The following is a 24,720-nucleotide window of genomic DNA, read 5'->3' on the forward strand; positions in this document are numbered from 1 at the left end:
ACGACGTACATCCCAGCCATGGGCAACAGGTTTATCCTGGTCTTGGTTGACCATGCTACCCGGTACCCGGAAGCCTTCCCACTCAGGACAGTGACTGGCCCTGTGGTGGGACATGCACTGATGGGGATTTTCTCCCGTGTTGGGTTCCCCAGAGAGGTGGTGTCTGACCGAGGTACAAACTTCATTTCCAGTTATATGAAGTCTCTGTGGAAGGAGTGTGGTGTTATCTATATGTTCACCACTCCTTACCACCCACAAGGAAATGGGCTGGTTGAGAGATTCAACTGGATCCTTAAGGGCATGATTATGGGTCTTGAGGAACCTATGAGGCGTAAGTGGGACGTCCTCTTGCCATGCCTTCTTTTTGCTTATCGTGAGGTGCCACAAAAGTCGCTAGGGTTCAGCCCCTTTGGACTGTTGTATGGACACCTGGTAAGAGGACCTTTGAGTCTGGTCAAGGAAGGCTGCGAGCAATCTCCCAGGAAACCTTCCCAGGATGTATACAGTTACATGCTGTTCTTCAGGAACCAGACTCAGCGATTCGGACAACTTGCTCCGGCGAATCTGGAAGCCAGCCAGGAGGACATGAAGCGGTGGTACAATCAGAATGCCACTCTGATTGAGCTTCAGCCTGGACAGAAAGTTTGGTCATTGCCCCTGTAGAGCCTTGCATGCTCCAGGACAGGTGGACCGGACCATTTGAGGTGGTGGAGCGCAAGAATGATGTTACCTATTTGGTGAACTTGCGGTCTCCTAGGAATCCTTTGCAGGTCCTGCATGTTAACCGCCTGAAGCCCCACTTAGAAAGGTCCGAAGTGGGCATGCTCCTAGCGACAAATGATGGATTGGAGGAGGAGACCAAGCCTCTTCCTGACCGCCTGTCTGCAACAGAGGAAAATGGGTCAGTGGATGGTGTCAGCCTCCCTGCCACAGTGACCCCTGAGCAGCAGCAAGATTGTTGCCAACTGTTGGGGCAATTCGCTGATTTGTTTTCCCTAGTTCCTGGTGTCACTGAGTGGTGCGTCCATGATGTGGACAATGGGGACAGTCCTCCTGCGAAGCACAAGGCATACAGAGTGTCTGACAGGGTCAGAGCTTACATCAAGGAAGAGGTCTCCAAGATGTTTGCCTTATGGGTGATTGAGTCCTCCAACAGTCCTTGGGCCAGCCCAGTGGTCTTGGTCCCAAAGGCAACAGCGCCTGGGGCCACACCCGAACTCCGGTTCTGTGTAGACTACTGAGGGCTCAATTCAGTCACCAGGACTGACGCGCACCCCTCTCCAGAGCTGATGAGCTCATTGATCGGTTAGGGGCTGCACAGTACCTCAGCACGTTTGATTTGACGTCTGGGTACTGGCAGATTGCCTTGACTGATGGGGCTATAGAGAGATCAGCATTCTCCACACCAGATGAGCACTACCAATTCCGGGTTATGCCCTTTGGGATGAAGAATGCCCCTGCCACCTTTCAGAGGTTGGTCAACCAGGTGTTGGCTGGACTGGAGGATTTCAGTACAGCCTACCTGGATGACATTGCAGTGTTCAGTGCCAGTTGGAAAGAACACCTGCACCACCTCTGGGAAGTGTTGATGATACTGCTAAAGGCAGGCCTCACGATCAAGGCAAGTAGGTGCCAGATTGGGCAGGGTTCCATGGTGTACTTGGGTCACCAGGTAGGGAGCGGCCAGGTGGCGCCCCTGCAACCCAAGATTGATATCATTCTGGCATGGGAACCCCCAAAGACTCAGACATAGGTGAGAGCCTTTTTAGGACTCACGGGGTACTCCAGGAGGTTTGTCAAGGGGTATGGCAACATTGTTGCAGCCTTGACTGAGCTGACTTCCAGGAAGCAGCCCAAGAAAGTGAACTGGACTGACACCTGTCAGAAGGCTTTTGACGCCCTGAAGACTGCCATGTGCACAACACCCGTGCTTCAGGCGCCCAACTTCTTAAAATAATTTATTGTCCAAACAGACGCTTCAGAGCATGGTGTGGGGGCTTTTCTATCACAGATTAATAAAGAGGGTCAAGACCAACCTGTAGCCTTCATCAGTAGGATGTTACCTCCACTGGAACAGAGGTGGAGTGCAATTGAGTGTGAGGCATTTGCTGTGGTCTGCGCACTGAAGAAGTTGAGACCATACTTGTTTGGGACTCACTTCCTGGTTCAGACCGACCACAGGCCCCTCAGATGGTTCATGCAGTTGAGGGTGAGAACCCAAAGTTGTTGAGGTGGTCCATTTCCATAGAGTGGATGGACTTTACAGTGGAACACCGCCCTGGTACAGAACACGCCAATGCTGATGGTCTGTCGAGATTCTTTCCCCTTAGTGAAGAGAACTCCCAAGGGGAAGGGTAGTTCTCCCCCCATTTCAGCTGGAGGGGACACGTGTTGGACCTGGCATCATTGGCGTGAGTCTCGCTTCCATTTTTTACTGATTGCCGCCTCTGTTTTTGATATGTTTTGATGGTTAGATGCTTTGTGCACTGTGCCACTGCTATTCAGTGCCACAGTGCAAGTGCTCCCTATGTTAAACTGATGTATTGATTAGTGACACCATGATTTGGTCATTTGATTTACTTGTCAGACCCTAGTACAGTGCACCATGTGTGCCCAGGTCTTGTAAATCAAATGCTGCTTGTAGGTTTGCAGCACTGGTTGTGCCACCCACAGAATCAGCTTGTAAAGTGTTTCTCAGGCCTGCCAGTGCAGAGCCTGTGTGCAGTCTGTGACTGCCATGTCGACTTGGCAAGTGTACCCACTTGTCAGTGCCTAAACCTTCCCTTTTCTTCATATCAGACACTCCTATGGTAGGCCCAAGGGCAGGGTGCATTGTAAGGATAAGGTAGGACATGCCCTGGTGCGTGTGGCATTTCCTAATAGTGAATTACAGCCATTTTTGTTTTTCACTATTGCAAGGCTAACTGTTCTCCATAGGCCAGAATGGGCAGTTTGATTATTACATCCTATAATCCTAACTGACCCAGGGAACCTGTGGTGTGTCTGATGTCCCTGGCCTTCACTGTAAAAAGAAAGAAGCAGTCTTGTCAACAAAGTGCTCCAAGACTGACCAGAACTGATTTGGACTAGGCAGAGGCCTCTCTGCCTTCAGAGAACAAAGAGAATAGTAGTATAAATATTGAGACCCAGACCCAAGAACTTTAGATCACGTCTGGGAACAAGACACACCTTTTGCCAAGGAGAAGAACCAAGGAACCTACAGGAGTTTGGCCTGCCCCTCTTCCAGTATGCTGTTTGCTGGGTTTGCCCGCAGTGCTCTCTTCATTACCATGGAAAGGAGAAGGAACTTTTTAAGAACTTTCAGAATATTACTCCAAGGGCTTGATTTGAGATTGCCTCCTGACCAAAGTCTCAGGGATACCAGACTTCACCCCCTTCTGTTTGCCTGCATCTGGAACCTGCTGTTCTAGTGCTACGGAGGGAATCTGCAACACCGACGCCGGTGAGCGACGCCGTAATCTGCAACGAAGTCGTGAGCACTGCTCCGACTTGCTACATGGACCCGACGCTGGCCGCTGTGCCACATCGAAGCCAGCGATGACTTCGTAAGCCTGCTCTAGCCATGAGCGCTGCTCTGACTTGCGACGCCGGCCCGACACCTGCTGCTGTGCCACATCGAATCCGAAAACGACATCATCGCGGAGCCGATCGTCGACGTGGGCAGCCAAGAATCCATCGACATCGTACGGAACCGTGGTTTTGGCGCCATCGTGACGACACCTCCTCTTCGGTCCGGAACCGACACCTCCCCTGCCTGCGCAAGCATCCAGGACCCGATGCGGCAACACGCTAACGACGCTGCTTCTCCCCGACGCCGTGAGCTGTCTTTTGTTTTTGCTTTTCTAAGGTACTGTTCTTCTTGGGTCTGTCTTGACTCCGGGCCCGATGCCGCGCACCTCACGGTCGGCACCGTACCTTGGGATTTCTTTGACCTTGATGTCATGTTAAATCCAGTTGGGGTTATTTGTTGCTCAAAGACTATTTTTAAGTGAATAACCTATTTTTGAACTATTTCTATCATCTTGAAGAATTCTTATTGAGTACAGTATTGTGGATTTTTATCATTTATGATCTTGTTTTAAGTCTATATCAAGAATACTTATTTTTATACAACCAGTGTGGTGTCCATCTATAGTGTCTTCACCGTATTACTGTATGTATTCACAAATGCTTAACACACTGCCTCTGAGATAAGCCTGTCTGCTCATGCCAAGCTACCAAGGGGGTGAGCAGGGGTTATCTAGGAGTGTAATCCCCTTATCCTGACTTAGAAGCAAGGGTCCCTATTTGGACGAAGGAGCAAGCCATTGCCAACTAGAGACCCCCCGTTCTAATAGGACACATTCAAGGTGGTTTTACAAGGACATGCAATAAAAGTGGTACATGGCACCTGCATGTCTCTCAACAAAGAATTAGAGGCTCTAAAGACGGAATTGCAGCGTTGCAAGCCTCTAGCACCTGCTGATCCACAAATCATACCCACACTGGCCCAAGCTAAATTATACCACAAAATGACCCCAAATCAACTGAGTACTTTAGAGTATAAGCAATACCTGGCTAGAAAACACGTGGGGGACAAAAGGGGCAGGACGTTAGCATGGTTATTGAAAAATAATTCATCCCAAACACCCATTAACACCATTTATAACTTAGAAGGCTGGCTGGTCAACTCGCAGGCCGAGCTGATACGACACCTCCCTATACAGAGCTCCTTTGCCCTATAACAGACAGAATCTACAGTTCTTTGTAGAACAAATTGCTCTCCTCCAGATCCGGCAGACACATTTGACCACCCTAAAATCTCCCTTCACGGAAACTGAGATATCCAAAGCTATCCAGCAACTGGTGAGAGGTAAAACCACGGCGACTGTCGGATGGCCTCTAGAATTTTATGCGGTATTTAGGCATACTACCGCCCTCACTCCACGAGGCTGTGCTTGTGGTGCTTCTCAAGCCAGGCAAAGACTTGCTACAGATTGGTTCGTACCACCCCCTATCCCTTCTGAATATAGATGACAAGATACTGGGCAGAGTGCTGGTCACAGACTGCCAGAAGTCACACAACTGTGAGTCCATACCGACCAAAACGGTTTTATACCCGGTCAGAACACCAGCCTAAACCTATGCTGTCTTTTCACACTGTTAGTATGGGCACGCACTACAGAGGAACCATCATGGATAGCCTACCTGGACATCGAGAAGGCGTTTAAGACCCTGGGGTGGGAGTACCTTAATGCAGTGTTGGCAGGATATGGCATAAGCCCTGTTCCTGCAATGGATAAAGCTACTATATAACGTGCCACAGGCCAGGTAGAACGATTCTGAACTCCTTTAACATTGAAAGGGGCAACAGACATGGGTGCCCATTATTACCAATTATCTTTGCCCTAGCAATAGAGCCCCTGGCCTGCGCACTACGCAGCCAAGTAATTGGCTGGGGTATCAGAGTGTACAAGCAATGGCACATCATCTCGTTATATGCTGATGATGCGTTGGTTTATTTTTGGGGGCACCAGTCAGTGTTACGCAGCTTGACGGAACTACTGGACAATTTTGGACGTATATCTAGCCTGAGGGTGAACTGGGGAAAATCTCTTGTGTTCCCAATGACGCCTCTGACTCCAGAGCAAACGACTGGCCTACCACATTTTTCACTCACCTGGTCCTGTGACACTTTCACATACTTGGGAGTACAAATATATCATTCCCAAGAGGACGGCAGCCTGGGTGGGGTGATCGCTAATGCCCGCTCCTCTCTAACATTCCGGATGGAGCTGCCATTGTCTCCCATGGGACGCATAGCCATATCTAAAATGCTCCTGCTCCCCAGACTACTGTATTTTTCTGCAGCCCTTCCCTTCCAATTATCAATTAAATTGTTCTGTGACCTAAAATCGCTTCTAACGTCTCTAATCTGGGCGAAGACCAGAGTCAGAATCGCGCTTACAAAACTCTACGTCCCAATCGCGGAGATCGATCTAGGTGCCTCTAATTACGAGTATTATTATGCAGAGGCACAGCTGCAATAGCTAATGTGGTGGTTGGCATGCCGCAATACTACTGAATTGGGCCCCTGGGCACCCGGCCTACAACAGTCTACACTGCTGGAATGGCTATCTGGTTCCAAGTCAATGATTCAGAGAGCTAACTACGGCACGCAGTTGCTGCTCCCTCTATGTGCTATGTAGGTACTCACCCCCACATTATGCTCCAGATCTGCGACTCGGGGTACTTCCCGGTCCACACACTAGTATCACACCCAAAGCTGACAGATTGCTCAACAGCAGGGTTAACCACATGGGGAGACATATTAGTCGGCTCGAATCTCTGCAACTTCGATACATTGTTGGACGATTATGGCATATCCCCTGGCATAGCTGCCAATGTTTTGATTGCTTGTGTGTGACATTTTCATAATTTGTCTGATTATGAGTGACATTCAACGAGTATGAGTGACACTTCCTCACAAGAAAAAGTCAAGCAATGAAGCAAAGGGAACACATAAATATCCGAAACTACACCCATTTGAGGAACAGGATACTGTAAGAAGTGCCAAATGTATGACACTTGGAGTGACACTTTTTCACAAGGAAAACCAAGCAATGAAGTGCTTTGAAAAGAGCTAAATAGAGGAAAATACAAACTTTTGAGCAGTGTGAATCTCTAAAATCTCTTAAAACTAAAGCAATACCCCTGAAATGGACGGTCTCTGACCTACAATCTCTTTCTAAGATGACTCTAGCGCAGAAAAAAATTACAGCGCCATCATTCATCAGAATTCAGACACACCATGAGGAGTTTTGCTGAGGGCCTATGCTTAGCATGACAAAACATCTATTGTGAATCGATACTGTGCTACAGGAACTGAGTAAATGTTAGAAAACCTGAAAATATAACGAAATTGAGAAAAAACTTAACTCTGGCTGTCAGTATAATATAACTAAAATTGGTAGGGCAGCCAAAAAAAACAGCCCACACACTATTTGAAGGAGCAACTAACATCTGTGGACATAAGTGACACCCTAAAAGCGAGGCCCCAATCCAAACACAGCTGAGTATGAATTGTACAATGAAGTGAGAAAGACGTGCTAGCAACAGAGATCTTGGGCAGATCCAAGGCAGCACCGGCGACCAGGCTACACCTCACATGATTATACCACGGCTTGAACATGTCGGCTCCAGTGTGACTCTGTCTGCTGTGCCCCCTACATGTAAATTGTATTGATAATGGTTTACAGTTGAGTTTTCTGTTTTAAATCATTACATTTTAGATTTCTTTACAAGCCTTAGGAGACCGATAGCAGCGAGCTATACAGGCTCAGTCAGGGCTGTAAAATAAATGATATTTTCAAGTATATAGTGACATTTAAATGGCAGAGCTCAGCCCGCCGTGGCACCAGCCTGACGAGAGCAGCCAGTGAGCAGAGCCACAGGCTCAGTCAGGCTGAACGTTTAAATGCTATTATTTCAAAAAGTATTTCAGACCTGAGTGGGCCACGGCAGTCTCTTTGTAATAAAGATTGTCTGTTCAGTCTCTCTATGATGAAGACTGTGGGACGTCCCTTCGGTCCAGTCGCTACAGGCACCAATTAACGGGTGGCACAGGAAGCAATGTGAGCAGTGGACCCACGCAAACGATCAAAGAAGCATAACTGCCCCTCTTTCGCACCGTGGTCCGCCGCCTCACGAGTGACTACTTCCTGTATCCACACCCGGTAAACTGCATCTTTTTGCAGTCACTTAACGCCAAAGTCGGGGCATCACATTTTCTGGGATTTCATGTAACGAAGCAGTGCACTCTGGAAGATCTATTCTTGTTCCGTTCAGTTGCACCCACCGATCTCATGCATTCTCATCTACCATCATGAAAGTACGGGATATTACACCTGTGAGTTTTTAATCCATCGTTAAGTATTCGCCAGCAGCCATAAAATTATTCTGCCCCACAACATGCGTGGCCCGGCCTTGCAGCAGGTGCGATCAGTGGTGTTGCTGGCCAGCCGAGCCCCATGATTCCGGCGCCGCCCGCTAACCATTGAGCAGCCGGCCTCAACCTCCAACTTCATTACAAAATTAAATTCCCGGCGCACACCTAGTTCGCAGGACACGAGGTTGCGTCCCCACACGGCGCCACGGCCAAGTTATCACACATAACTTAACTGCGGCAGCCAAGCAACGGGCAGGCCCCGCCCTAGGCTCCAGGCAGCAGGGCAGATCAAACGTAATCTTGTAGCACTGAGAGCAGTGCATGTCGGATCTTTATCTGTTACATACTGAGCCTGCTGCCAAGTGAAGTCTGCTGCGGCCCGGGCCAGGCACACGGTGGGCGCACAGGTGTCAGAGGCGCTGACGTAGGCTAAGGCAGCCAGTTTCAGCGCTGTCAAGTCAATGGCAAAAATGTGTGACAATGCATTTCAGTGCAGTGATGCGGGAACACCACACTGAAATGCGTTAGCGTCATGTCTGATGCGTGATACTTGGCAGGACGGCCTGGTTCCTTCCTACTGTATGCATCACTTCCACACCAATTACTTAAGACGTGGGGCAACACGCATAACAAACCTACAACTTTCAGATTGTTTCAAACAGGCCTGCAGCCAGAGGGAATGGCCGCAAACTAGAGCTGCTCCGTAGCCCTCTCCAGAAATCCAGTAAATTATCCTGGTTTTGCTTTGTGGAACAGCACTCTGGGAAGCGGAGACCCCGATCCCCCGGCTTGGGGATCTGTGGTAGGGTGACAATTCCGATCGAAAATTGTATCGGAGTCTGAGAAAGCTCCCGGGCCTGGAGCGATGGAGATGGCAAAATGGCGGCAGTGGACTACGCAGCCTGAAATAGCCTGGTTGGAGCCGTGAGAAAAGCCGATCACCGCATGTGTTTCCTTTTTTGCAAAGCGGCGTGGGAAGTGAGAAGGCTGCCCGGGCTCCGGCAACCAAGGTATTGGCAAGGTATCCGTTTTCAACAAGGCGCAGAGAGAAGAGTGCCCTGCCACGGCAGTGCTGGGCCGGGCTATGGCGTCTAGAGAGGAGCCTCAGCGATAAATATCTAACGCACGGCCGGTGGCGGTTGACCAGCGCCGACTGGGATATCGGCCAAGAGGTGAGTGCAACCCTGTAATTTACAGCCTAGGACGCGAGCAGCACAGTTGGGGCTTAAGCAAATGGCAGCCTAGAAGGTGCGGCAGGCAGGGGAGATGCCTACAGTGACTGGCAGGCCCTGGCGACTGGCTAGCGGAAGGAGGGGGACTAGTGCATAGCCTCACTAAACGATACTGCGCCTGACTGCACTAACCAACGGTGAGCCAGTAAGCCTCACCCCGGGCAACGGACCTGCAGTGCCAGCGAGGGGAGACTGACATTACAGTATCGACCACCTGGAGCCTGCTGGAACACCTTAACGTGGCCCCGGGAGATGCAGCAACCAACTTGACCTGACAAGGAGGGCCCGTACTTAATGTGACGGGTAAAGTGTGGGGGGGCCTGAATCTTCTGAACTAACAACACAGTGTTGACGGCTGGCATTTACTGGTGGGGATATGAGACAGTTGGAAGGTATGGCTTCCCCCCGCTGGGCCTCTGAAGTTACCTGGTATACAAGTGCCTGCTGGCTTAAAGCCTCGCTGCCCAAGCCCTAGAGACAGCTCAATTGCTTTTCCCAGGCAGGCGATTACGGCTCAGACTGGACAAACCTAAGGTTCAGGGAAGTCTACCATAGCCTGAATTAAATTATTATGCCTGCAGCCGGATTATAGCTTAATCAGTACCATCGAGCCGGACGTCTTGCATACTCTCTCTCTTGTAAATTGTTATTGTAATTGGTTATCCATGATTGGCATATTTGTATTTGTATTTGTGATTCAAATGCTACTAGTGGGCCTGCAGCACTGATTGTGCCACCCACATGAGCAGCCCTAAAATGGTGTCTCAGGCCTGCCACCGCAGTGCCTGTGCGCAGTCTGTGAACTGCCATGTCAACCTGGCCAGTGTCCCCACTGACCAGGCCTACCCCTTCCCTTTTTGGAAGGGGTAGGCCTGGTCAGATGGGACACCCCTATGGAAGGCCCAAGGTACCCCCTTGGGCAGGGTGCAGTGTATGTGAAAGGTAGAGCATGTACTAGTGCAGGTGACATGCTCTGGAAGTGAATTACAGCCATTTTCACTATTATAAGGCTATCTTGCCCACAGGCTATCATGGGGAATGGTGGCTACCACCATATCTTCCCATAGGAGTAAGATAGGACATAACAGTCTGGTATCCCTGAACTCAGATTTTAATAACACATCTTTTAGGAAAGGTTGTTTTTAAATCCTGTGTTTGAGAACAGCACTTTTAGAAAGTGGCTGTTCTCTTGTCTGCCCTTTCTGTGTGCCCTGGCCTGTTTGTGAATTGACTGTCTGGTTTGAGTGTGACAGGGGCTGGGGAGCCCCCAGGAGGCTGGATGAGTCAGCCCTAGGCTGAATGACTGCATCTGCATCTTGAGTGGTGGGAGGGGATAGCACCAGGGCCTGAATAGGGCTGTGCCTGCCTTCCACAATGCTGGCTCCACCTCCTGCTGGGCGGCTGACGAGCCTGCCCCTCTCTCCGAAAGGAAAGGAGAAGCCAGGAAAACAAGGTGCTCAAGGAACACCCAGAACTGGTTCAGACCGGGCTCAGAGCCCTCCTGCACAAAGGGAACAAAGACATTTAGGGATATAAGTATAGGACCCCAGACTACAGAAAATTAGATCATCCTGGAGTCAAGAAGGAACCTCTGCCAAGGAGAAAGCTGAAACTGAAGAAGGAAGACTGTCCTGCTGTTGCTCTGCTGGACTGACCTGCTGTTGCTTTGCTGCCAAGGAGAGGGGAAGGACTTTGCTTTGTGCTGTATCCCCTTGCTTGAAGAAATCTGAAAGGGCCTGAAGAAGAGCTGGTTCCCTGTTATGAAGTCCTAGGAGCAAAAGGACTTCACTCCCAGCTTCCCTGAACTCTGCTGAGAGATTTCTGTCCTTCCTGGAGTACTTGGCCCATGTGTGGTGCCTCTGGAAGTTGTACCTGTGTTAGGAAGCTGGAAACCAAGATTTTAACAACTTTCTGCAAGTTTTCACGCATCGCTCGCTTGCAGAGCGCATCCCCGTCAATGCGAGGAAATTCCCACTGCTACGAAGGCTGAGATCGTCGCAGCGCCTGTTGCCGCTGCCAGAGCAGTCGCATCCTTCGTTTGCGGGACGCACCAGTCTGGTGTGGGAAGAGTATCATCGCTGCGAGCAACATCGCAGAGCCTGTCATCACTGGGTGAGATTGTCGCACCGCTTGCTTGCGGACTGCATCACGTCGCTGCGAGAGTCGTCGCAGAGCCAACGCATCGAGGGGCCGCGAGAGGAGAAGATCGCTGCTGAGCCGCGCATCGTCGTCGCACCGGAGATCGTCGCCGCCCCAAAGATCGTCGCAACGTACCTTTTGCGAGCAACTTCCACCGAAACCTGTGCACCGGAATCCACGCAAGGTATCGCATCCCTCCCTAAACAGACCGGAGTCACCGCAACACGCCCACTGCGTCCAGCGGGGTTGTCGCATCGCCTCCCCAGGGTCTCAGGAGTGATGCATTGTTTGCTTTTCAACGCTACAGCTTTCACTTGGAACTTTTGTCGCATCTAAGGGTACTGTTGGCTAAAACGTGACGCAACTGTGGATTATTTTAACGCATCCTTAAGAACTCTTTTGAAACTATATTCTTGAACTGTGTATGATGGATTTTTGTCATTTTGATCTTGTGTAGTTTAGATTAAATACCTTTATTTTTCTAAACTGTTGTGGCGTCAGTTTGTGGTGTTTTCACTGTGTTACTGTGAGTGTTGGTGCAATACTTTACACATTGCACTTTACACACAGCAAGGAACTCTTCAACATCGTGAAAGAGCTCTCCAACCCCAACGCCGGAAACAACGACATCACCCCCTCGCAAGACCTCTGCAACTCCCTCGCCTCCTACTTCCACAACAAGATCGCGGACATACACAACAGCTTCAGCACTCAACCGACGCACACCACGACCGAACCACCGCCCCCCACAACCACCCTCCGCGCCTGGACCCCGATCAGCACCGAAGACACCGACCACACAATGAACTCCATTCACTCCTGATCTCCGACAGACCCCTGCCCTCACCACGTCTTCAACAAGGCCGACGCTGTCATCGCACCCCACCTTCGGGACATCATCAACACCTCCTTCGACACCGCGACCTTCCCGGAGAGCTGGAAGCACGCCGAACTCAGCGCCCTACTTAAGAAGCCATCAGCCGACCCCACCGACCTCAAGAACTACCGCCCCATCTCGCTGCTCCCATTCCCGGCAAAAGTCATAGAGAAGACCATCAACAAGTAACTGGCCGCCTTCTTCGAGACGAACAGCTCCCTCGACCCCTCGCAGTCTGGCTTCCGGGCCAACCACAGCACCGAGACCGCCCTGATCGCAGCTACCGATGACATCCGAGCCCTGCTCGACAACGGAGAAACAGCGGCCCTCTTCCTCCTGGACCTATCCGCGGCCTTCGACACTGTCTGCCACCGTACCCTAGTACAGCGCCTCAGCAACGTCGGAATCCAGGAGAAGGCACTGGAGTGGATCATCTCCTTCCTCGCCGGAAGGACACAGAGAGTCCGCCTCCCCCCGTTCAGATCAGAAGCCACCGAAGTCACCTGCGGCGTCCCTCAAGGCTCCTCACTCAGCCCAACACTCTTCAACGTCTACATGAGCCCCCTCGCAACCATCGCACGCCAGCACAACCTCAACATCATCTCCTACGCCGACGACACCCAGCTGATCCTCTCCCTCACCAACGACCCCGCCACCGCCAGAGCCAACCTTCACGAAGGGATGACAGACGTTGCCAAGTGGATGAGGAACAGCCGCCTGAAACTGAACTCGGACAAGACGGAAGTCCTCATCCTGGGATCTTCTCCCTCCGCCTGGGACGACTCCTGGTGGCCCCCCGCCCTGGGCAGCGCACCCAAACCCACAGACCACGCACGCAACCTGGGCTTCATCCTGGACTCCTCCCTCTCCATGACCAGACAAGTCAACGCCGTCTCCTCGTCATGCTTCAACATCCTGCGCATGCTACGTAAGATCTTCCGATGGATCCCCACCGAGACCAGGAAGACGGTCACCCAGGCCCTCGTCACCAGCCGTCTGGACTACGCAAACTCCCTCTACGCCGGAACCACCGCCAAACTCTAGAAGAGACTCCAGCGGATCCAGAACACCTCAGCACGACTCATCCTGGACATCCCCCGCCGCAGCCACATCTCCGGGCACCTGAGAGACCTGTACTGGCTCCCGGTCAACAAGAGAATCACCTTCCGGCTCCTCACCCACGCACACAAAGCCCTACACAACCAAGGCCCAGGATACCTCAACAGCCGCCTCAACTTCTACGCTCCCAAACGCCACCTTCGATCGACCAACCACGCCCTCGCCACCGTCCCCCGCATCCGAAGAGCCACCACAGGAGGAAGGTCCTTCTCCCACCTGGCCGACAAAGACGTGGAACTCCCTCCCGATCCACCTCTGCCTGACACAGGATCACCTCGCCTTCAGGAAGCAGCTCAAGACCTGGCTGTTCAAGCAGTAGCAGACCCCCCCCCAGCGCCTTGAGACCCTCCGGGTGAGTAGTGCGCTATACAAATGCTGTGATTGATTGATTGATTGATTGCCTTTGATAAGCCTGATTGCTCGTGCCAAGCTACCAAGGGGGTGAGCAGAGGTTATCTAAAGAGTGTTTCCTCCTTACCCTGACTAGAAGCAAGGGTCCCTATTTGGACAGTGGTACCTACCTCTGCCAACTAGGGACCCCCAGATCTAACACTACCCCCATCAGGTCCCTGACTCCTATTTTAAGTATAGAAAGTGAGGTGGGATCGTTGTTATGGAACGGGGGTGCGACTCGCATAGCGCTGCAAAAATTGACTAAAGCGTGGTATGATGGGGTATTGCACTTCCGGACATACAACTTTATTACTGGGTCTCACAATTAGTGGCCATAAATCACTGGCTGTACCGTTCTCTGATAGACCCAGCATACATGCTAGACAGATACCAGGGATGGGAAGAGAGGGGTGCTTAGGAGTCTTTATATATATTCCAGAATGTCCAAGAATGGTTTCTGCCCCGGTCATAGCACAGAAACGGCTCTCCTAGCTGTGACTGAACATCTGCGGACCATTCTGGATGAAGGGTGCACCGCGGCGCTGATACTACTTGATCATAGTGCCGCCTTTGACACGGTCTCCCACCGGATCATTCTAGTTCGTCTGGAAGAGGCCGGTGTTGTAAGTCCAGCCTTGGAATGGTTTAAATCATTTCTGTCAGACAGAACATTCCAAGTATCTGCTCCCCCCTTTTTCTCCCGCGCCCAGGCCATCAGGCAGGGTGTCCCTCAGGGCTCTGCCCTCAGCCCCATACTTTTCAATCTGTATATTCAACCCCTGGCCACGGTGGCCAGGGATAACGGTCTTACCATGGTCTCGTATGCTGATGATACGCAGTTGGTGGTGGCCCTCTCCAACAACCCAATACTGGGCGCTACCAAATTTCAGAATGGCCTAGCAGCGGTCATGGAGTGGATGACCACCAACTGCCTTCAGCTTAACGCCAACAAATCTGAGGTGTTGTTGGTGGGAAAAGATCGGGCACTATGGGGCGAGCATTGGTGGCTCAAGACCCTGGGCTGTCTCCTACCCCCAAGTTGGCAGTAAACAACATTCTTGGGGTTTGGCTAGATGCCACTCTCGGCTATCAGGAGCATACCAAGAAACTAGCAGGAACCTCCTTTGGCCTACTTCGAGGGTTGAGACCCTTGGGTTTTTTTGATCCTTCTACCCGCCAGACGATAGTACAGGTGGTCATCCTGTCCAGATTGGACTATGCCAATTTGCTCCTGTTATGGGCTAATAAGGCAGAAATTACTTGTCTGCAGCCTGTGCAGAACGCAGCAGCTTGTGTCCTGCTGAGGCTTCTTAGAACTTGTTCCGCGACGGGAGCGATTCGCCTCCTTCATTGGTTGCCTTTGACTAAAAGGATCGAATTTAAAACCATGTGCCTGACTTTTAAAATCTTAAAATTCTCCTCCCCTTAGATTCTGTCCAAAGTACTGGTACCCTACGTACCTATGCGCCAACTACGATCAGCTGGGCAACATTTAGCTATAGTCCCCCGAGTGAAGCGTCTTCGAGCGGGTGGACAATCTTTTCGCTGTTTGACGGCTAAATTGTGGAATTCCCTGCCTATGCAGATTCGTTGTCTGGACAGCTTGATGTCTTTCCCGTGGCCTAATCCTGTATCCCTTCATTGACACTGCTACTAGCGCCGGGAAGTCTCTTTACTGAGGCAGCTGTGCGCTATATAAAATGATTTAACATAACAACATATACAAATGTCCGGAAAGGGAGGTACTTGGGCCCTATTGCACAAACGGTCGGAATTTGGCATCAGGTAACTAAAAGTCTGGGTTGACCGAGGTATTGACCCAGGCCACACCCTAATGGTCTACTCAAAAACTCAGGCTCCTGTGTTATCAACTAGGTGTTGATAAATGGGACACAATTGGAATATCCACCATAGTCCACTTAGTAAAGAAGGGCAAAATCCTTACATTTAGTGAACTACAACAGAAATATGACTTGTCTCAGGGGGAGATATTTTGCCACCTGCAGATCTGCACCACACTTACAACAGCACTTCCAGACCTAGGTGACCTGCCGGAATCATCCCCCCTGGAGGACCGGCAGCTCTATTGGACATATTGAGGACGAGGACTGGCAGACAGCACTGATGTCTCCAAGGGAAGCAGCCATCACTCTTCATTTTCTGATAATCAAATTAAAAATTCTTCACAGAACTTATCTCACAGGGGTACCCTTAGCAAAAATGGGAACTAGACAGAGTGCTTTATGTCTGCGCGGCTGTCATCAAGCGGCAACCTTCTATCATACTATATGGGACTGTCCGCCCCTATGCCACATATGGGATGGGGCAACGACACACATGAAGGATGCAACTGGGAAACAGATAACACTCACACCACCGCTGGGGCTTCTTAACGTTTGGGAAGCTACTGATCTCACAGAAGTGGAACAGCAATTTGCCACAATAGGGTACACGTTAGTCAAGAGAGAGATAGCAATGAAAGTGGGGGCAGCGGAAAGACCATCGACTAGGATTTGGGCGGTTGAAATGGATAAATGCATGATTAGGGATAAAGCATATAAATCTAGAGGATGCCCTAAGAAATGGGATAAAAAAATGGGGTGGGTGCAATGTGCACAGAGGTGTACTCCCCAACTGTCGAAATGGAAATGTCAAGGCGCAATAGACATTTATCTGGATCGGTGAACTGATTGAATATACACTGTTTTGTCATGGCTACTTGATGTAACATGTTCGAAGATATGCATACCAATGTTTTGTGATTCTTTGCAGTTTAAACTCAATAAAAAAAATGTATATATATATATATATATATATATATATATTTTTTTTTTTTTAAAGATTATTACAAACACTTTTAACACATGCAGTGGGTAGGAACGCAATCACCACACTATAAATTGATGAGACTCGCTTCCGTGCTTGTATTAGCACCACTCAGAGAAAACTGGGATGCAGCACTGACAACCACACTAACTGATAAACAGTAGACACAATGCATCGAGTTTCCAAAGATAATATCCGTTAATGTCAGAATTAAGTACACACAATTTAACTAGCACCACCACCCATACCTCACCCCACATAGGCTATCACGTATGTTGCAAGCACACCCAATGTATACCCTAGATGCCATCATTCTGATGCCACATTTATTAATATGGTATGGGAATGTCCCCAACTAACAGCGTACTGGAATTAGGTAGCCGACACACTCTCCGAGGCCACTGACATTAACATCATGTCAGAGGGTCCCCTCTTCCTGCTAGACATAACCAAGTGCAGCATACGCTGTAAAATCATTAACACATTTTGGGATATAGCACTAGGCCTAGCTAAGCGCAGACTGGCCATGTCCTGGAAGTCGAATACAGCACCACAAGCAATAGTGTGGCTCTCTGACCTCCTCAAAGCACTAGTAGCTGAACATGCACTGATGCAAGTCAACGCTCTAAATCCCCCTACAGCCACCAACCCTCCAGACTGGCATAAATACCTAACATTTATATAATCAAGACTGTCTCCCACATCCTCCAACCAGAATCCCACTCGGGACCAAACCGTGTCTCAGAGATAAAGGAACCTCCATATGACAGTCTCACCTATCCTGTCGGTCACCCACTCGCATCCTCCCCTCCCTTCTTCCACCCCCCCAGCCATCCATCATCTGCCCCACAAGGCACCCACGGCCCGGCTCCACTTGAGAACACACAAGGTCGGCTCGACACTCAGTCCCACCCCGCCCATAGACACAGCCAGCCCGATGTCTCCATTTACTAATAGATGTACAAACTGCAAGTCTCATAATGACATGTCCAGCATTAAATGCTAATAATGTCATTCTCCTGTGGCAAGACAGATGATAAAATGTTAAATGTTATGTTAACGGTGTTTAAGGAACTACAGGAACTCACAGCAGCATCAATATTAGTCTGATGCTCATACCACAAGCAACAGTTTGTTTTTCAGTATGTAGCTGTAAAATTATGTGTATGACTCCCATCGCATGTGTAAGCAATACTTAAAAGTAATAAACTTTTTTTTAAAGTTGGAATATGTGGGCTTAGATGACAACAGTTGTATTGCACCTGTGATACATAAGCGTGAAACTAAGTATTTATACCTATATGTTAAGAGAGCATTATCATTACGAACCAAAAGAACAAGTTACTTACCTTCGGTAACGATATATCTGTAAGACACATTAGTTAGTCATAGATTCCTTACCTTAGAATTACCCCCCGGCGTCCGACTGGATATGTAAGGTTTTTCCATCAGCAGTACCTCTGCGTGTAGGAAGGTCGTGCCGGTCGACTCCGCGTCCGTCGTTGGCGTCGTGGTCGCCGGGATGACGTCCCGGCAGTTACTGAGAGGCAGCCCTCGCGTGCTGATGTCAGTTCTGTACACGACGCCAGAGACGCAGAGCCATGCAAGACACTGACCACTGGTGCACAAAACTAGGGCCCTGAAGGGATGTCCTTAACCCTAGAAATCAGTTTGCAGAACGGGGAGGATGGATGGGGCGGTAAGGTATCTATAACTTACTGATGTGTCTTACAAATATATTGTTACCGAAGGTAAGTAACTTGTTCATCTGAAAGAAACACGTTAGTTATAGATTTCATACCTTAGAATAGATACCCCAGCAATACCAACCCCGGAAAATCCTGGAGAACAGAACGGCCAAGGAAGCCGTCCCTCCGTACTTGACTGTCAAGGCAATAGTGTCTGGTAAATGTGTGCAGCGAAGCCCACGTAGCTGCCTGACAGATGTCGTTGAGATACACTCCTCGCCCCAAAGCAGTAGTTGCGGCTGTCGCCCTAGTGGAATGGGCGCGCAGCGACACTGAAGGCTCCTTCTTTGCCAGAGAATAACAGGCTTTGATACACGGAATGACCCATCAGGAGATAGTCTGCTTGTGTACGGCCGACCTTTCTTGGCACCCATGTACCCGACAAAGAGCTGGTCATCCACCCGGAACTGTTTGGTGCGATCCAAATAGAAAGAAAGTGCACGTTTTGGGACCAGGCGGTAGAGCCTCTCTTCCTCCTTCAAAGGAAACAGAGGCGGAAAGAAGGTGGACAAAGTGATGGACTGTCCAATGTGAAAGGCAGTGATGACCCTAAGCAAGGAATGATTGACGAGTCCTGAGGACAACTTTGTCCAGATGCAAAGATAGAAAAGGCGGCTTAGAAGAGAGCGGCTGGAGCTCACTCACCCGTCTGGCAGAGGTGATGGCCAACAGGTACGCAGTTTTGAGAGTTAAGAGCTTTAGAGGACAAAGAGAGCACACATTAAATAAGTGAAAACTAGGTTCAAGTCCCACTGAGGCATAACAAAATGAATAGGAGGAAAGAGATGAGTTATGCCTTTGAAGAAGCGATTTACTACTGGGCACTTGAAAAGGGAAGACTGTTCTGGAAGCCGTAGGAAGGCAAAGATGGCAGAGAGATAGCCCTCGATAGTGCCCAGAGCGGAGCCCTGCTGGGACAAGGAAAGAAGGAACAAAAGAACCTCAGAAAGAGGAGCAAAGAGGGGAATCACAGCCTTTGCTGTGCACCATGCCACAAATTTGTTCCACCCGCATGCGTATACCATCTTAGTGGAGGGACGCCTGGCTGCCAGAATTACATTGCAGACTTCAGGAGGCAGGTCGAATAACATCAACTGCGGCCACTCAATCTCGATGCGAGGAGGTGGAGGCTGGACAGGTTCAGGTGGAGGACTGTCCCCTGCTGCAGCGACAGAAGATCCTCCCGAAGAGGCAGACGGGTCGGCGGATCAATGGCCATGTCGAGCAGCTCGGGATACCATACTCTCCCTGCCCAGTCTGGAGCCACAAGAATGACTTAGGCCTGGTCGCGCCTGATCTTCTTCAGCACTCTGGGCAGAAGTGGTATAGGCGGAAAGGCGTACAACAGAACGCAACTCCACTCGCGACGAAAAGAGTCGCCTAGCGCGTGCCGCCTTTAAATTTCAACGAGCAGAATTGTTTTCTTCAGTAGCGAATAGATCTAACTTAGGGTCCTCCCACTGTTGAAAGAGACCTTACACCACCTCCGAGTGAAGATGCCATTCGTGATCCATCATGCACCTGCAGCTGAGTTTGTTGGACCTGGCGTTCAGTGAACCTGCCAGGTGTTGAACCACCAAGGATATGTCCTCATGTTCCGGCCATGTCCAGAGGCAGAGGGCCTCCTAACATAAGGCCCACAACCCCACCCCACCCTGTTTGTTGCACTACCACATAGCGGTGGTATTGTCCGTGAACACCTGCACTACTTTTCCCCAGGCAGAGGGAAGGAATACTTTGAGTGCAAGACGAATCGCCCGAAGCTCCAGAAGGGTTATGTGGAGCCTGGACTCCACCGGAGACCAGAGGCCTCTAATCTCTGTCTCTCCCATGTGTCCACCCCATCCCATAAGGGATGCGTCTGTCACCACTGTGTATTCTGGTTGGGGAAGGGAGAGGGATCTGCCATTGACCGAATCCTGGTTCGTGAGCCACCACTGCAATTGCCGTGCAGTGCCCTGGACAGATTCCCCTGTTGCTGCGCCCGCTGGAACTTCAGGTCTCACTGCAGAGCCCGCATATGCCACCTGGCATGATCGACTAGCAGGATGCAGGAGGCCATGAGGCCTAGCAGCCTCAAGGCCAATCTCACTGAAACCCGGGATAGAGGCTGAAAGATCGGAATCATAGCCTTAATATCCCAGACTCGCTTTTTGGGAGGATAGACCCAAAACCGCGTCGTGTCCAGAACCGCTCAGATGAAGAGGAGCTTCTGAGAGGGAATCAGGTGTGACTTCTGCACATTGATGAACCCCAGTGAATGCAGGAGTCGGCCGTAGTCTGGAGGTGGGAGACAACTGCCTGGGGCGAGCCCGCTTTCAACAGTCAGTCATCGAGATAGGGGAACACTGAAACCCCTGATCTGCGCAGATGAGTTGTGACCACCGCCATTACTTTCGTGAATACCCGAGGGGCGCTGGTAAGGCCAATATGGAGCACGCCTTCAACAGTCAGTCGTCGAGATAGGGGAAGACTGAAACCCCTGATCTGTGCAGATAAGTTGTGACCACCGTCATCACCTTCGTGAACACCCGAGGGGCGCTGGTAAGGCCAAAGGGGAGCACAGTGAACTGAAAATGCTTGTGGCCTACCATGAACTGCAGGTAACGCCTGTGGGCAGGCAGGATGGGGATGTAAAAATACGCGTCCTGCAAGTCCAACGCTACCATCCAGTCTTCCGGGTCGAGGGCAGACAAGACCTGAGCGAGCGTCAACATCTTGAACTTCTCCTTCTGGAGGAAGCGGTTGATGGCTTCCTTGGCCAAAAGAGCCGTAACTTCCTGCTGGAGAAGAGCCGGGTGATCCTATGACATGTGGTGGTATTGTGATGGCATGGCTGGAGGGATAGCCTCAAAGGGGAGGGAGTAGCCATTCAGACTATTTGCAAAACCCACCTGTCCGACGTGATGGTGCGCCAGTGGGGGAGGTGATGGCGAATCCTGCCACCCACTGGTGTTTTATGGGCCTGAAATGTTGGACTAGGAAGGTTTAGAGGTTGCTGCAGAGGGGGGGTTGGTGGACTGGCCCGTCCGCTGGCCCCCGGAACCATGACGGTTGTTTCCACGTCCCCAGCCGCGCAAAGTTTTGGTAACTTGCTGCAGCCTGTGGCTCTGGGCGGGATGTAGCGGGGCACCCCTTCCGTAGCCACAAAAGGGGCGAAAAGCAGACTGTGCAGGGAGGGTGGAGCAGCCCAAGGACTTGGCCGTAGCCCGTGAGTCCTTGAAACTCTCTAGAGCGTTTTCTGCTTTGTCACCAAAAAGGCGACGGCCCTCAAAGGGCATGTCAATCAAGGTGTTCTGGATATCCCCATAAAAGCCAGTCGAGATCATCCAGGTGTAGTGACAAAGTGCTACTGAGGTTGAATAGGTCCTGCCCAGAGAGTCTGCGGTGTGCAACCCACAACGGATGGTAAACTTCGCTGCATCTCTCCCAGCAGCGACAGCCTGGGAGAGCACTGCCCGGGCCTCCTCTGGACACTGAGGCAGCACCTGCACAAACGTATCCCACACCAAGTGGGAATAACGGCCCCAGAGACATCGGGTGTTTACCGACCACAGTCCTAAGCTGGCGGAAGAGAAATATTTCTTTCCAAGACGGTCCAGCTTCTTAGATTCCCTTTATGGTGGGGGTGTAGGGAAACCGCTCTTGAAAGTGGAGGCTTGGGCTACCAAGCTCTCCCGGGTGGGGTATTGGGAGAGGAAAGTGGGGTCGCCCAGAGCCGTTCGGTGGCGTCAGGCAATAATCCAGTCCACGGGAGTCCCCGAGTAGGGCCTTGACCACATGCCCAAAAGGACGTCAGTGAGGGCCTCATTAAACGGCAGCAAGGACACCAAAGAGCTTGCAGCCGGTTGAAGCACCTCTGACAGGAGATTAGTCTTGACTGCCACCGTTGGAAGCTCGAGGTTGAGAGCCTCGGCCGCCCTACGCAACATCACTGTGTATGATGCTCTGTCCTCTGTAGCCACGGTAAGAGGAGACAGCATGCCAAGATCAGGGCTGGTGTTGAGACCACTGGCATCCCCCAGTACCTCTCTCCAGTCCTGTTCATCCAACTGGGCAGTCAGAGGGTCACCTGACCCCTCTCAGTCCTCCTCATCCTCTGGGTGCCATTCTGGTCGAAAAGTGACCCCAAGTGTGAACAGGGGCTCAAAATCCACACTCAGCGCCGGATCAGGCATCGGGCGGCGCCGGTCCGGCTCCGGGTCCACGTCGGGATGGAGGCCGCGGTCGAACACGGTAGTGGTGCGGGAGGAAGCGGCGCCGGTGGAGGTGTAAACAGGTCAACCGGCACCATTCCAGATCCATGCCTGGATCCAAGGGGGGCCATAGGTGCCAGAGCTGTTGGGGTAGATGGCCTAGGCCCCCCAACTGAGTCTGCAGGGCCCGAAGGTGCGCCGGCGGGTTTGGGCCGCCCAAATATGGCTTGCATGAATGTACGAAGCTGGGTGGGAGCCGTTCCAGGTGTTGGAAATGGAGGGAAACGCAAGGTCGACTCTTCAGGCTCCGACTTACCCGACCCCGAGTGCGCAGACTTTGAAGACTTGGACGAATGCTGGTGGCTCTTCAACCAGTCCCCCGACCTCCCTCGCAACCGTGACCTCAAGCGGCGTGGAGCCGACTCAGTGCTCAAGCAGCTTTCGGGATCACTCCTGCAAAGCCTTCGATGCCATTGACTGACAGGCGGAGCACAACTTGGGGTCGTGGTCAAGCTCCAGGCAAAAGAGACACCCGCGGTGCATATCCGTTACTGACATCATCCGATGTCAGGAACCGCATACCTTGAAGCCTGGCATCCCTCGTGCACAAGGAGTCAAAGTCACGAAAAAGAAGTTGACAAAAGTAGAGAAAAAAGTCAGTAAAAAAGTGACTGGAGGTTCCGCTCTTTCCGGCTCTGCACTGGCTGGTGCGGAAAAAGAAAGAACTGACGTCAGCATGCGAGGGCGGCATCTAAGTAGCGGTCGCAACGGCATCTCGGCGACCACGATGCCAACGACAGACACAGAGCCGACCGACGCCACCTTCTGATGCGCAGAGGTACTGCTGACGAAAAAACTTTCCGGATCCAGTCTGACGCCTGGGAGGGATTCCAAGGTAAGGAATCTATAACTAACGTGTTTCTTTCATATTTCCCTTATTTACAGATAGCACAAGATCATGAGGTCTGATGCAATCTCACAACAATCCTTGCACTGCCCTAAAGCACTGGTTGCACAGTTTGTGGCATTCCAACAGATCACAGTCTGCATGTGGTCTTTTTCTCAAGAACTTACACATGTACCAGAAGAGGTGAATGAAGTACAAATCATTCAGTTAAAGTGTAACCTAACGTACATGAATGCAACTGGAAGAAAGCAGAATGCTGTGGTGAGATGGAGGACTTACTGGAAATGCTTCGCAATACACCTCAGTCTTGACCTCACTCGAGGGCCTGGAAGAGAGAAAAGAAATATTAGCAGCGAGGAAGGAATAACAAACACACATGAGAAAGAATGAAATATTTTCAAGCTGTTGCGTCAAGAATTTTCAGTTCTATTAAGGATACTGCGGAAAGGATTATGCTTTTCTAACTTAACTGCAAAATGCTCATTAGCCAATAAAAAACCTTAAATACATAAAACTACATCACTATGCCGCAGTGTTCTCCACTATTTTTTTTGAGAAGGTATTGCTCTGACTGCTCCAACACAGCGTGTGCTCCCTCTGGCTGGTACAGCCTGCATTCACTCATTCCCTTGGGTACGTACCCACCCCATTGTGATCTCCCTCACTCCGGGAGGGCTGTACAGTGCTGGAGGAAGTCAACTGCTTGTGGCTGGCTACAATTTGAGCATAAAGATGCTGCCTTACTCCCCAAGCACTGCTCATCACCTACAGAGCGTGCTGCTTTGATTTCTACAACTGCATTTTTATACCTCTCCAGCTACACCCTTTTACTATTGAGCACTCAACACTTCAAGATCCGCCATTTGAGGAGAGGCCTTTCTTATTCCTAATAGCATTCATCTATCTCATGACACCAGAATGAAATGACTTGGTGGTTACATCACATGGAGACCTGGAATAGCAATGCCATCTTTGGCTCCCATCTGGGATTGCATGATGTTCTCTATCACCCTTTCCCCTACACGCTCGCTTTCGGGCCTTTTGGTCTACAAACCCCCAGGACCGACCGGACAGTTCTGCGAAGACCTGTTAAGTTCAGTCATTAACTTATCCTGCAATACCCCCAATTTTACGGTGTTGGGAGACTTCAACATTCAGTTAGACAAATCAGATACCTCAATCTGTCAGAATTTGCTGACAGCATTAAATACTGCCCAACTTAAACAAATTATCTATGGCCCCACGCATAAAGCAGGACATATCCTGGATCATTGTTACACCAATCTAAGTGCGCTTGAGTTTATAAACTCTACCCCAATCCCCTGGTCCGATCAT

At 50.7% G+C, this 24,720-nt stretch overlaps 1 protein-coding gene across 1 annotated transcript in view; it reads right to left on the bottom strand.

The window, feature by feature from the left end:
* Nucleotides 1-23,712, bottom strand: part of LOC144762274 (ATP-binding cassette sub-family C member 10-like) — a 1,353,417-nt gene extending 1,329,705 nt beyond the window's left edge. Inside the window, exon 1 of the mRNA XM_078647416.1 lies at nt 23,665-23,712. The gene's annotated coding sequence lies outside the window, so the exon portion shown is untranslated. The remainder of the gene's footprint in view (nt 1-23,664) is intronic.
* Nucleotides 23,713-24,720: the final 1,008 nt, after the last annotated feature.

Source organism: Lissotriton helveticus, chromosome 6, assembly GCF_964261635.1.
Source record: "Lissotriton helveticus chromosome 6, aLisHel1.1, whole genome shotgun sequence".
In the NCBI taxonomy this organism is placed as follows: domain Eukaryota; kingdom Metazoa; phylum Chordata; class Amphibia; order Caudata; family Salamandridae; genus Lissotriton; species Lissotriton helveticus.